The following is a 13,491-nucleotide window of genomic DNA, read 5'->3' as shown; positions in this document are numbered from 1 at the left end:
GTCGTACATGACCTTTATAAATTTATGTCACATGAGGCTATAGTTTTGACGAGCGACATGAGTCCTACACCTGGACATGAGCTAGATTGCCTAGCCACTACTTTGTAGACAAATAGACCCATGCTAGTCATGTGTGGTGAGGACGGGATTGTGCATATTTCATGATGTGAACCAGTCACTTTTTTTGAGAAACTCAAGTGCTTTGTTCAGGACCCTCCCACACATTCAGCTAGTGCGAGTTATAACTAGCCCAGACATGCCAAGATCCTTTAGAGATGAATATGATGCGATCTATTTGCCAATGTTTGAGACTGACTTACGGACCATAGAGCCTTTATCTTACAACAAGTCCCTAGATACACATACTCATCCAGCATTAGTAGAGTTGTATAGACTTGAGTAGACACGGACATATGTTGACGACTGCGGACGTAGGTACACACGAGACTCTAGCACATCTGGCGAGCTACCTTCTAGTGCGAATGTCATGCTTATGTTTGATCGAGACCCTCAAGAGCGAGTATATAGAGGCACTGATTAGGCCATCTATGTGCTGACTATCGGATTGATACACTCACCTAGACCATTGATTGATTGATTGAGCACATTATAGAGCTAGACTACCTACAACAGTTCCAACCCAATCAGATCATAGAGCCTTTATCTTACGACGAGTCCCTACATACACATACTCATCCAACATTGGTAGAGCTGTATAGACTTGAGCAGACACAGACATATGTTGACGACTGCGGTCGCAGGTACACACGAGACTCTAGCACATCTAGAGAGCTACCTTCCAGTGTGAGTGTCGTGCTTATGTTTGATCGAGGCCCTTGAGAGCGAGTATATAGAGGCACTGATCAGGCCATCTATGTGTTGATTGTTGGATTGAGACATGCACCCAGACCATTGATTGATCGAGCACATTATAGAGCTAGACTACCTACGACAGTTCCAGCCCAGTCAGGTCATAGAGCACCTCCTATACTCATGAGTGATTGTGATCCTCCGCGAGAGATTCCTAGGACTATGCCACCCCCAGATGTAGCTCTAGAGCTTAGCCTACCACATAGTGAGCTTTATAGGTTAGATCAGTATGAGATGTTAAGACGTAAAGTGCACTACTCCCTAGGCTCCCTAGGCTAACACTAAGGTCTAGGAGAAATGGATGTTCATCTATGAGGAGGTGCCAATGGGCATGTGGAACTTGTAAAAGAAGCTCTTGTATTGTAATTGAGAGGAGAGATTTGAATGAACAAGTTTGCAAGCCTATTCATGTCTCTCTCTCTCTCTCTCTCTCTCTCTCTCTCTCTCTCTCTCTCTCTCTCTCTCTCTCTCTCTCTCTCTCTCTCTCTCTCTCTCTCTCTCTCTCTCGCGTCATCTTGCTCATGCTCTCTCTCTAACCGTCTCTCTCTTCCCCTCTTACACTTGGTGATCCCTATTGTATGTGTCTATTAAGACATGGGAACGAATTCAGGTCACCAAGGAGGAGATGGTGGGGCGGCTACTTCAAAAGTTTGAGAGCTTTCAGTGGGCATGGCGTGAGTTCAAAACTTCTTTTCTTGAAGCAGAGTTTTGTGCAGGAAAAATAATCTCACTCCCTTTGCGAGCATCGATGGACACACGACAGGCAACGTGCAACCCAATGTCATACAACCACTTGGGTACCATTTTTTTGTGAATAACTTGCTAATTATTATAATAATATCTTGGGCTTCTGTGTAACAGCCGACTACGTGAGAAAAGAGGAAGTCCACTCTGCGACATTGATTGCCAATACGAGCAATAACAACGCACGATCAATGGCTTGGATACCCTTAGCATTTAATAGTAAATGATTGGATGTATCTTCTCTCTAAGTGCCATGCAGTGTTTGGGAGAAATGTGTCTCAACTTAATATCGTGCCATTTCAATTTCAAAAATGTCGGTTGAAGGCAACGGAAAAAGGAGAAATTCCACCCCAAAATAGAGAAAATTAGTGTAAAAACCCAAAAAATAAAACCTAATTTTTTAGAATTTCCTCTTGGAAAATTCAAGAAAGGGAATTTTGTATGTTTGGAAAAATGATTTTTCCCGAACACTGGCGCCATGTAATGGCCGAGTATAAAGAGGAAAGCTCCTTCATAAATTCGTGAGTAGCAATGTTGCAGAAGGATGCAGGTTATCATACAAGAGGCCCGTGACGATTGCAGTTAACAATTATGATGCTTGTGTTTCACGGCACGCAGTAGGAAGACCATCGGGTAACAACCGTTTTCATGCTAATTGCTCACAATTAAAACATAACTAGCAAATACCTTAAGGCTGAAAAAAAAACACGTTAACTAGCAGATGCTCTTGCCATGGAGCTTGTGCATGATAAAGAAGAAGAAACATGTGTATGAAAGCTGTTAGTAGCGCAACTTTAAAAAACCTTACACCTGGAAAAAATTCCGCTACAAAACTCATGTATATGTTATGTAAATTCAAATACATCATTGATGTAAAATGATAGCATGGTGAAGAAATGTTATAAACCACCTTGTATTTTTTGTGGAGAGTGTGATCATAATTGGGAAAAATGTCCTCTCAAACCGTCAATGCAATATGATCATGAGAATCATAAAAAGAAGCATTGCTCATTAGTACTTTTGGAGAAGTACTACATTCTTGAGCGTGATATTGCAGATAATAAACTACATAGACCCAAGGCATGGGTAGAAACTTATACATTTCACACTCATAGGCAATTGAATTTGCTAAGGGAGTCGTAAGAAAATGCAGAGCATTTGCATGTGTTGCTTGAGGAAAAAAGGTTTCTAAAGACCCAAGGCATGGGTAGACAACTTTGTTGATGCATATGTGTTGTTTTATACACATGGTCACAATACATTTTACACTCATAGGCAATTGAATTTGCTAAGGGAGTTGCAAGAAAATGCAGAGCATTTGCATGTGTTGCTTGAGGGAAAAATGTTTCTAAAGAAACTATTTAAAGCATGGCATGGTGTAGCCAACGAAGGGATGTAGGTTATCCTATTCAATATAATAATGATGTGACGACCATGACGAACATGGGAATGGTAGGAATGGGATGGAGATTGGAGTGAAGAGAGAGGAACCTATAAGCCAAAATAGCCAAGGAGAGTCCCAGAGTAGCTCTATACTCACATCTTGCACCATCAACCAAAGCATTGTGGGTCGAATTCCATCGATTTTTTATGGTGAATTGCATAATTTTGATGTCCTAAATGATGATGATGACATAGATTTGTTTGTTGATTATCATGGGATGAATTAAGAAATAAATGGTTGCAACTTTAAAATAAATGAATAACTTGATAAGCTTTGTGATGAAAAATTGAAGGAAAATCATCATGAAAATGATCTCTCACTTCTTGATGATGAAAAAAATGATGACATCAATACTTTTATGAATTATCTTGCATTGAAAGAAATTTTTTGTGTCTCGTACGATGGTGAAGAGGTGAGTAACCAAAATGATTTTCTTCTTGATGAAATGTTGAAGCAACAAATTGTGGTGTGCGTGAAGCAACCTATTTCACAGACTAATGCTATTCTAAATGAATGGTTGCTTGAGGCAATGTTGTGTGATGGGATATGTTTAAAGCATGATGGGGCTTGTATGCTTATCTATGCTAGGAAATTTGATGATGCTGTGATTTTGAGCAAACTAATTTTTGTGCATGATGATGCAAAGATCTTATGGCTTTTTCTCATTGTAAGCCTAGAAGGAGATCATGTTTGGTGGTTTGAAGTCCAAATTGCATCAAGGAATGAAGCATGGAGCTAGTGGTTTTGGACGTTGATGTGCTTGTTGAAAGCAAGCTTTTACAAATTGAAGCCAAAGCACACAATGTTTTTGACAAAGTATGTGTCAAAGCAACGGAGTTTTTATTGATAAATTTTGATCCTTGTTTGCAAAACAATGAAGCTTATTGTGAAGTGATTGGCTCAAAGATGGAATCTACTGAATGGAGTGGGGATTTTCTCATTACTTTATGGTTCTACAAGTTTGTTTTGTATGAGCTCTCATGGATGTTGATTTACTTGATCGGTTCCCAGCCCTAGCATGTTGCCAATAAATGGTGGATAGGTATTCACATTTTTTGGTGAAAAGGCACATTATACCCGATTTGGTGATTGTAATGCAATATATAGCTTTAGGAAGTGTATTTGTGCATCTTGGATTAAGTTCCAGGCACTATGCTTTGCATTTTCTAAATGCTTGGGGGGGAAAAGGGCGGTGTTTCATGGTCTATCGTGGTGTATATGTGTACCTTGGAGTGGACACTAGGCAGTGCACTTTGCATCATGGTATTCTATGAGCACTGAGTTTTTGGATCAAGGGAATTGTGGGATTCAAATCATATTTTTGTGCCAAAAATCTTACCACCATACTGTGCTAGGTGTTAAGCCATAAGATGCACTACTCCCTAGGCTAACACTAAGGTCTAGGAGAATTGAATGTTCATTTGTGAGGAGGTGCCAATGGGCACCTCCTCACAAATGGGCAATGGGCACGGGGAACTTATAAAAGAAGCTCTTGTATTGTAATTGAGAGGAGAGATTTGAATGAAAAAGTTTGTAAGCCTACTCCTCTCTCTCTCTCTCTCTCTCTCATGTCACCTTCCTCATGCTCTCTCATTAAACATCTCTCTCTCTTCCCCTCTTACACGAGACTCACGACATAGAGCCGACATGTTTCCCTCACCATCTTGAGACACAACAGAGTGACACATTATTGAGAGATTCACCTACAGAGTAGCCACATCATATAGATGTTGTCATAGAGCATTCTTTTCTTTCGAAGACACGACCATATTCCTCAATCATAGATCGGGCAGATACAACTTGTGAGACGTTGTCACATCATGCTCCTATAGACCATGCTGATGAGACCACAATAGAGGCCACACCATAGAGATAAGATCCATTGGAGCCTAGTTTGGCCTCTACACCCCAGTGTAGTGCTACTTTAGCAGGGCAAGGGAGGGATTCTAGACACACTTGGATTTCTTCACAGTTGTACATATATACATACATAGGCCACTTAGGCCACATTGGACTTCGAGTGGATATGGTGCACTAGACATATGCACGTATACTAGAGGAACTTTTTTCCCACTTGGTTTTTTCCCTCTAGGTATCCATGTATGAGACCTTAGTATGGGATTTCTTTTTATTTGTATTTAGATAATAGAAATTTTGCTTCTATTCTGACACATCTTTCTAGGTGGTAGTGTTTTGCAGCATGGATGGACTTCAGCTTTCACATAGCATGGATAGATCAAGCTCCAGCATCGCATTATTACTTCCACAGCTATCGAGGATATATATTACATACCTCCTGGTGTACTACTTTCCATGATTCATGTTTGTGGATATTTATATTTGCTGATTGTGCTTCTTCATGGTTTGATTGAGTGCATTTAGTTATGTTTTGTTATCTGCCATTGAAGATGCCTAAATTTGCCTTTGTTTTTGTTAATTGACCTAGAGTTTAGTCTTATAGATGAGCCTTGAGGTTAGGAGACCGTGACTTTAGGATAACTCATTTACTTGACTACTAGTCCTAGTTGGTAAGATTATTTGAGTGTTTGGGACCTTAGAAGTGTTTTAGACATAGAGAAGCTTGCTCACTTAAACATAGAGAGGCTTGCTCACTTAAACAACAAAGAACACTAGTGAGAATACAAAGGAAATGGAAGCACACACAAACATCCATGCAATTCTAAACAAAGTGTGGGATAGGTAGACTGTAGATTCACCATTTGGCCATTCTAACCAAGTCCATCACTTGGCCATGCTAAGAAAGTCTTGAAAGGTAGATGCAATTGTTGGTGTGTCATAGATCCATCACATTGCATTTTCAAATAAAGTGTGTAGGATAGTGAGACCCTAGATCCACCACTTGGCCATTATAACCAGGTCTTGGGAGGTGATTGCATCCAAGATCCAACACTTGACCATTCTAACCAACCTTTGGAAGGTGGATGCAATGGTTGGTATCTCATAAATCCACCAACTTCAAATTTTAAATAAAGTTTGTGCCATACATAGACCTTAGATCCACCACCTGGCCATTCTAACCAAGCCTTGAAGGTGGGTGCAATTAAGACTCACCACTTGGCCATTCTAACCAAGTGTTGCAAGGTGGATGCAATGGTTGGTTTCTTCTATGTCCATCACCTATCAATTTTAAAAAAAGTCTACGGGAAAGATAGACCCCACATCCTCCACTTGGCCATTCTAACCAAGTATTGGTAGGTGGGTGCAAATCCAAGATCCACCACGTTGCCATTCTAACCATGTCTTGAAGTTGGGTGCATTCAACGCTTTGCCATCCTAACAAATGTGATTTTAAACAAATTTTGTGGGATGAGTAGACCCAAGATCCACCACTTGGCCATTCTCACTTAGCTTTGCAAGGTGGGTACATCAAAGATCCACCATTCATCCATTCTAACCAAGGCTTGAAATGTGGAGGCAATCATTGGTGTCTCCTAGATCCATCACCTTGAAATTTCAAATAAAATGTGTGAAATAGATAAATCTTAAATCCTTCACTAGCCATTCTAGCCAAATCCTAGAAGGTGAGTGCATCCAAGCTCCAATACTTGGCCATTCTAGCCAAGTGTTGGAAGGTGGATGCAATGGTTGGTGTCTCTTAAATCTTCCAACTTCCAATTTTAAACAAAGAGTGTGGGATAGGTAGACCTGACATCCACCACCTGGCCATTCTAGCCAAGTGATGAAGGTGGTTGCGTCGAGAGGTTTGCATCCAAGACCCACCACATGGCCCTTCTAACCAAAAAGTCTTGCAAGGTAAATGAAATCGTTGGTTTCTCCTACATCAAGAACCCTTCATTTTTAAACAAATTGTGTGGGATAGGTAGAACATAGATCCAATTAAGGTGGGTGCTCCAAGATCCATCACTCGACCATTCTAACCAAGTCTTAAAAGGTGGATGTAATGGTTCAGGTCTCCTAGATCCACCACCTTGATATTATAAACAAAGTGTGTGAGATAGGTAAACCCGAGATCTAGCACTTGGCCATTCTCACCATGTCTTGAAGGTGGGTGCCTCCAACATCCACCTCTAACCAAGGCTTGGGAGGTGGGTGCATCCAAGATCCACCATTTGGCAATTCTAACCAAGTATTGGTAGGTGGGTGCATCCAAGATCCACCACTTGGCCATTCTACCCATGTCATCAGCCACACACATACTACATCACATGTAACTTTGGTCCCATAGGTCATATTTGACCTCCGAGGACGATAATAAAATCTCAATCTCTCTCTCTCTCTCTCTCTCTCTCTCTCTCTCTCTCTCTCTCGTGTTTTAGGCCCCGTGGTCAGATATGGCCGGACGGGCGCCCACCCACTTATTCTTTTGGTTATAATGAAGAATAAGGAGATAGAGAGTTTACACTCTCTAGAGATCCACCAAAGATATGAGCCTACTCTTCTTCCCCTTCCCCTTCTCTCCTTCACTCTCTTGCACAAATCACCCTGATCCTTCAAATGGTATCAGAGCCCAGGCAACATCAGCACATCCCCGCTCCCTACCCGCATGTGCTCCGACCCCAAGCTGGGAATCTTGGAGAGCTTTGGCAAGCTCTGCAAGAGAGCAGGTTCTGCAACAAATCGGGCTAAGGCTAAGGTAGTTTGGAAATTGAGGAAAAGAGATCCAAAGTAGGAAATTGAAGCTTGGAATTGCATCTCAAAAAGGAGTTGAAAAGCAAGGAAACCGAGTCGAGCAGACGAGCCAAAGATCTAGCAGGAGCAAGGCTTGCAGTGAATCAAAGCAAACAAGCTTTGGCACAAAACCTTGAGGCTTGGGTGAGTCCAATCACTGCGCAGTTCCAAAATTGAACAATCGGGACACCAGCAGGCAGACGTGAGCTCGCGGGCAGGAGTGGGCAGAGAGAGAACCGAGGGCTTGGGCATGGAGAGCAATGCGTGCAGCGCTAAGTTGAGCTTGGCATCGAGCATAGCCAAGGCTTGCAGGGCGATGAATAAGCACCGAGTAGGAAATCAAGCAAGCTCGTTGGGCTTTTTTGATAGTTCATCAGTGCAGCAATGAATCGATTTTTTTTTTAAAAAAAGCTCACACACAATAGTGCTTGCAAGAAACTGTTCCCGCCAAGCCCCCCCCCCCTTCCCCCCGACTCTCCGATTCCCCACTCTCACACCGTCGACTTTGACAGCAGCTGAGAGAGAGATTGAGCGAGAGTGTACTTGAGAAAATGAGAGCAATCAAGTTTGAGTGGGAGCGAGCAAGAGAGAGCAGGGTTTTGCAACATCTCCCAGGGCCACTCTTGAACATCAGAGTGCACCGTTCGTCGCGATTTTGCAAGCTTCCGTCTAGTAGTGGAAGGCGACATCGACATCAACATCGTCACCACTCTTAGGCATTGAGAGAGAGAGAGAGAGAGAGAGAGAGAGAGAGAGAGAGCTCCGGCTTCGACACTGACACCACATCTCACACATCGGCAAGAGCGGCCTCGACATCAGTGACTTATCGTTTTGCACCAGCACATCGGTTTCAACACCGATTCTTGCAATTCGACATCGGATCGACATCACCTCTCAGTCGACACCAAGTGTTCCTACGGACCAACGCTTTCTCGTGGACGATCGTGCTTGCCACACACACGAGTGAGGTGTCTCTACCATAGAGAAGTGACACCTGACAATGGCATCGAGTGCATTGATCGCACTCTATGGCACCGTTTTGACTTCAAGCACCTTTGGCGGCTATTCGACTAACGCATTTCTGCCCAACAACAAAAATCGGCACATATCTACACCGTCACGCAGGTTACAGGTTACAAGGAGCTTTTGAGCCCGTTTACACACAGTTTCTCCAGGTTTCTAGACACTTACAGGCACATCGCTTTCACAGGCGACTTGACAATCATTTTGATAGCAGTTTCTCTACGGTCAGATGCGTTGACAGATCCCATGTTTATTTTAGCACACCATAGTGCTATTAAGCTCTTTTCAGAGCAAACAACCCCACAAGGATCACTTTTACTACATGCAGCCGTTATCGGCACCTGTTTGAGCATGGTCACTCACGTACGTTGAGTTGCGGACACTGCCCATTGTACTATGCGTGGACTATTTTGGCAGTTTTCTTGACCGTTTCTGAGATTCAGACCACAAGAACCCTTTCTGAGATTGTGGCCAGTCTTATGTGTCTACATTAGCCTTTGGAGGGTCGATAGCGTGAGGTTTTCTTTGAGCTGGGGTATTCTCGAATGTTGAGATACCTTCAGTGATACATGTAGCTGGAGTTCCCCTTTATGATACCATTGCCATATGACATGTATCTGGACGGTTTTTGGTGCTTTTGACGCCGAGTTGGCAGTCACACAACAGTGATTTTAATCAGTGTATGCCCAATGGTTCTTTTTGAGCAGTGTATGTGTTTTTGTGTTGAGTTTTGATTCCTCATACAAAGGAGACTCTGTCGGGTTTTTCTCACGAGTCCGTTTTTGTTATAACACAGTGATTGTACTACATTTTAGTTTGAGTTTTCGCTTCTATTCTAGGGGAAACTCTGCCGAAATTATCCTAGGCAATTCCCCATAAAGTTTTTGGCTACATTCTCCTAATCATGGCTACGACTAGTGCTTTTGAAAGAGAAGAGTACTACATCAAACTTTTGATGGCTCAAACTTTGTCATTTTGCGGTGGCGTCTGCATAGCACCCTTGCGTGCAAGAAGAGATAATGCGTACACTAATGATGAGTGGGATGACTTGAATAAGCATGTTATGGAGACCATTCGCCTGCACTTTGGTGAATCCATTTACTTTACCATAATGGATAAGACTAATGTCAAAGATTTGTGGGATGCTCTATGTCAGGCTTGGGATGGCAACAACGCCTCGAACAAGGTTTTCTTGATGAAGAAATTGATGCACATAAACATGAAAGAAGGCAGTAATGTTAGTTCTCATTTGAACGAGTTCAACAACGTGTTTTCATAGCTTGCTTCAAAAGGTCTCAATTTCGATGATAAAATAAAAGCCATTTTCTAAGTTCGCTACCATTTTGTCATGGGATACCTTCAACACAGCCATAAGCAATGTTGCACCCAATGGAAAGCTAGATTTCAGCGTTCTTGCTGGAGTAAGTATATTCGACGTATGGGAGTGGGCATGGTGATGCATATGAGACTAGTGGCAATCGTGACAAGCAAAGGCAGTGTGGTCGTAGCCGCGGTCATTCACAGGATTGTAGGCAAGGTTGTAGCAAGAGTCACGGCAAAGACATGCAAAATGTAGAGTGTTACTATTGCCATAAAAAGGGACACTTGAAGAACGATTTCTGCACAATGCAGCGTGATTAGGGGGAGGCAAAGTCTGACAAACCTAAAAGCAGCGCGGTTGTAGCAAGAGTCGCCGGCAAAGACATGCAAAATGTAGAGTGTTACTACAGCCATAAAAAGGGACACTTGAAGAAAGATTGCCGCACAATGCAGCATGATTAGGGGAGGCAAAGTCTGACAAACCTAAAAGCAGCGTGAAAATTGAAGAGCTTGATGTGGTTGAGTATCCAGCCATTGAGACAATTTTTGACGTGCCAAATGATGTGTTGATTCTCACATCGGATTTGAGTCATGATGCATTGTTAGCTCATGATGAGTGTTATGCGTAGAATTGGATTGTGAACTCAGGTGCTAGCTTTCATGTGACTCCTCACAAGGAGTGGTTTTCTACATACACTGCCACGCATGGCACAGGGAAGCTAGGCAATTCTTACGAGCTTGATATATGCAGTGTGGGCAGCATCAAGTTGTCTATGCGTAATGGCACTAAGTTTATGTTGCACAATGTTAGACATGTACCCAAGTTTGACAACTGGATGATCTGGGTTACACTACCATGTTTTCTCATGGTTCTTGGATCATCAAGAAGGTAAATTTGGTCATGCTTAAAGGCCAGAATTCTGGCTCATTGTACTCACTTTATGTCTCTTCACTGAAAAAAAAAATATTTTTGTAGCCGAGCTGCCGTCTATAGAGTTGTGGCATAGCCCGCTAGGACGTATGAGTCAAAAGATAATGAAAGTCTTTTAATGTTTTGGCTATATTAATGTGTTAGATTACTCTAACTTCTCTTTATGTGAGCATTGTATCTATGGCAAACAGACTAGTTTGACATCAACACCTTTGGACAAGGAGTTAGGAAGTCCTCTAGATTTTGTTCATAGCGACTTGTGTGGACCTATGCCAGTCAAGTCTCTAGGGGGAGCGTTATACTTCCTAACATTCATAAACGACTCTACTAGAAAGGTGTGGGTTTATCTCTTGAAGTAGAAGATCGATGTCTTTAGTGTCTTTCATAAGTTCTTAGCATTGGTTGAGAACAAATCAGGTAGAAAGCTTAAAGCTTTGCGCAGTGACAATGGAGGCAAGTACATCTCCTCCGAGTTCAAGAACTTTTACAGTAAAAGAGGCATTAGAAGACAACTTACCACTCCTTACACACCCACCCAAAATGGTGTGGTTGAGAGAATGAATAGAACCATTCAGGAACGGGTCACTTCTATGTTGTCTACGACCAACTTACCTCAAGGAATTTTGGGGAGAAGCTGTTACGACGGTTGCTTACTTGATTAATCGGTCACCTAGTACACCACTAAAGTACAAGGTTCTGCAGGAGATGTGGACGGGCAAAGAGCCCAATTATGACAGATTACGTGTATTTGAGTGTGAGGCATTCTCACATGTGCCAAAAGCGCTTAGATAAAAAGTTGGACCCCAAATCACACAAGTGCATCTTCATTGGATATGGTGTAGACAGAGAGATGGGATATTTTCTCTGGCACCCGGAATCAAAGAAGGTTATATGCAACTCACAGGTGATATTCAACAAGTCTAAGTTGCATAAAAATATAGTGAAAGACATTGAGTATAACACAGTATGGTTTGAGGATGTTTCCTCACCACCAATAACACAGAATGTTAGACGTGCTAGTGACGCACCTTCCACTAGTACACACACACATGTTGCTCCAAAGAAAGCGATATCCAGCAGTCAGGCACTCCAAAGATCTACTCGTACATCTTGTGCACCTGAGCGTTTTGAGCCAGGATTAGACTACTTGCTAGTCATTGATTGCAATGAACCACCTTGCTACAAAGAGACCATTCAAATGGATGATAGCGTGAAGTGGGAAGAGGCTATGCAATCTGAGTATAGCTTGGTTTTAGCCGACAAAACTTGAAAATTGACAGAGTTACCCGCAGGTAAATAGGCATTGCCATGCAAATGGGTGTACAACAAGAAGTATATCACAGATGATTCCGAGCCTAAGTATAAGGCAAGATTGGTTGCTAAAGGTTTCAAGCATACAAAAGGCGTGGATTTCACTGAAATCTTTTCTCCAGTGGTCAAGATGACCACATTGCATCTTGTGCTTGGTCTAGTAGCCATTGAGGACTTGGAATTGGTCCAAATGGATGCGAAGATAATGTTTCCTTATGGGGATCTGAAGAGGATGCTTACATGAAACAGCCAGAGGGTTTTGTGATAAAGCATGAGAAGCCAACACGGACAGAACTGGTGTGTAGACTCAAGAAAGCTTTGTATGGATAAGAACAAGGATCAAGGCAATGGTACATCAAGTTTGATAAGTACATTTAGTCCCAGGGTTACGTACAGAGTCAAGAGGATCACTGCTTGTACACAAAGAGGTTCAACAATGGCATCATTTTGATTTTGTACTGGATGACATGCTCATAGCCGGAAAGTCAAAAGATGAGATTACACTTCTCAAGGATGCCTTAAGAAAGCAGTTTTCTATGAAAGATTTGGGTGATGCACATCACTTTCTTGGTATGCGTATCAAGAGAGATCGCAAACGTGATATACTTGAACTTTTGCAGGAATAATATATTCACAAGGTCTTGCAACGTTTTAATATGCAAGGGGGAAAAGCATTGAGTACCCCAATGGCTGCATACAAAATACTCAGCAAGCATGATTGTCCCAAATCGGAAGCTGAAAAGGCAGAGATGGCAAAGGTGTCATATTCTTCGGCAGTTGGTAGTCTTATGTTTGCCACATACATTGCATATGCAGTGAGAGTGGTCAATAGGGTTATGGAAAATCTAGACAGAAAGCATTGGGAAGTAGTGAAGCACATCTTGAGATACATCAATGGCTCAGCTAGCAAGTGCTTACGCTTTGGCAACAGTGATGCATCCATAGTTGGATACACTAATTTTGATTATTCGGGTTGTGTGGACACTAGGCGATCCACAATTGGCTACGTTTTCTTGTTCGCTAGAGTGGTAGTTTCTTGGAGATCATGTATCTAGAGTTGCACTTCGTCTTCCACCACTGAGGTAGAGTATGTCGAAGTTTCTAGTTCTAGTAAGGAAGCTGTGTGGTTATCTCGTCTAGTGAGAGATTTCGGTGTACACCAGACTCTAGTGCTACATTGTGACATTCAGAGTGCGGT

The sequence above is a fragment of the Adiantum capillus-veneris genome, chromosome 5, assembly GCF_014529385.1.
Source record: "Adiantum capillus-veneris isolate H3 chromosome 5, ASM1452938v2, whole genome shotgun sequence".
NCBI lineage: Eukaryota > Viridiplantae > Streptophyta > Polypodiopsida > Polypodiales > Pteridaceae > Adiantum > Adiantum capillus-veneris.
The sequence above is the reverse complement of the archived record's forward strand: the minus strand, read 5'-3'. Positions refer to the sequence as shown.